The 1,344-nt window shown below is 38.0% G+C and overlaps 1 long non-coding RNA gene across 2 annotated transcripts in view; it reads right to left on the bottom strand.

The window, feature by feature from the left end:
- Positions 1-6: 6 nt before the first annotated feature.
- The window catches only part of LOC110446493, a 3,213-nt gene continuing 1,875 nt past the window's right edge, over positions 7-1,344 (bottom strand). For both annotated transcript variants that reach the window (XR_002462473.1, XR_002462474.1), the window contains exons 2-3: positions 811-915; positions 7-545 (exon numbers count right to left, since the gene is read on the bottom strand). This is a non-coding gene — a long non-coding RNA (uncharacterized LOC110446493). The remainder of the gene's footprint in view (positions 546-810; positions 916-1,344) is intronic.

Genomic DNA, 1,344 nt, shown 5'->3' with positions numbered 1-1,344 from the left:
GGGACCTCATACAGAACAAGTCGGCTCACAGCTTACACCGGGGTTTGATACCTAGGACTAGGTAAGTTTTATGTAATATCCCAGGGACCTCATACAGAACACGTCGTCTCTTAGCTTACACCAGGTTTGATACCCAGAACTAGATAAGTTTTATGTAATATCCCAGGGACCTCATACAGAACAAGTCGGCTCACAGCCTACACAAGGTTTGATACCTAGGACTAGGTTAGTTTTATGTAATATCCCAGGGACCTCATACAGAACAAGTCGGCTCACAGCCTACACCGGGTTTGATGCCCAGAACTAGGTTAGTTTTATGTTATATTTCTGGGAACTCATACAGAACAAGTCGGCGCACAGCTTATATCGGGTTTGTAATGTTCCAGGGACCTCATACAGAAACGGTACTGATTGCCATCATGCATCAGCAGCCTCATCTAGAACCAGCATTGATTCCCAACATGCTTCACAGCTTGTGCATCGCCTTGGCGATGGGTGAGAACAGCCAATTTGGATTTGTACTCGTCAATGTTGAGATAACAACCCTGCAGTACAGAACAGAATCAACTTTTACACATTAAACAAATTGTCAAGTTTACAGAACTTGAAGCATATTCACAACAACATTATCATCACATCTATGTAAACAAATTGTCAAGTTAACAGAAGTGAATTTGAAGCATAGTCACAACAACATTATCATCACATATATATCTCTTCATTTGAAAATTAACCTTCAACTTTTTAACTGTCGGTATTATGATAATGGTTTTAAACATGTTATAACGCCCTCGTAAAACTGCTGTTTACCTGGAGTTTGCGCTCCCCTCCGTTAAGTGCAAAAGATTTCCTGGCATGTAAAATTGTTCTGTTGTTAAAGGACAGTATATCCCCAGGCACCAGCCTCAGTTCCACCTGAAAACAGGAAACCCTACAGTCATAAAAACCTTACTACATATTTATTCTTTTTTATGAAGATTTCATTTGTTTACAAGTTTGTTTGTTCACTATATATTTATTTGAGGGAAAAAGAACACTAACCATGATGTCTAATTTTATTTCTGAAGTTGAAGCAGACTTGAATTAACAAATCATCAAGAAAAAATATGTTCATAATTCCATATTCAGTGTACATGTAACTGTCAAAATATCACTCTTTAATCTGTCTCCTACTCAAGCAAGCAAACTTATTGAGTGGTGCATTCCAACAGCAGAATAGCCTGCAGTTACACTGTAGAAAGTGGTCTCCATTATTGTCTCGTAAATAAACAACAAGAAAATAATACAGAAACCAAAAGTTTGCATGTAGATAATGATACAGGTTGAAATTGATAAGAGGCATCC

This window comes from Mizuhopecten yessoensis, unplaced genomic scaffold (assembly GCF_002113885.1).
Source record: "Mizuhopecten yessoensis strain PY_sf001 unplaced genomic scaffold, ASM211388v2 scaffold2741, whole genome shotgun sequence".
Classification (NCBI taxonomy): Eukaryota; Metazoa; Mollusca; class Bivalvia; order Pectinida; family Pectinidae; genus Mizuhopecten; species Mizuhopecten yessoensis.
Note: the sequence above shows the minus strand (reverse complement) of the source record. Positions and strands in the feature narration are given on the sequence as shown.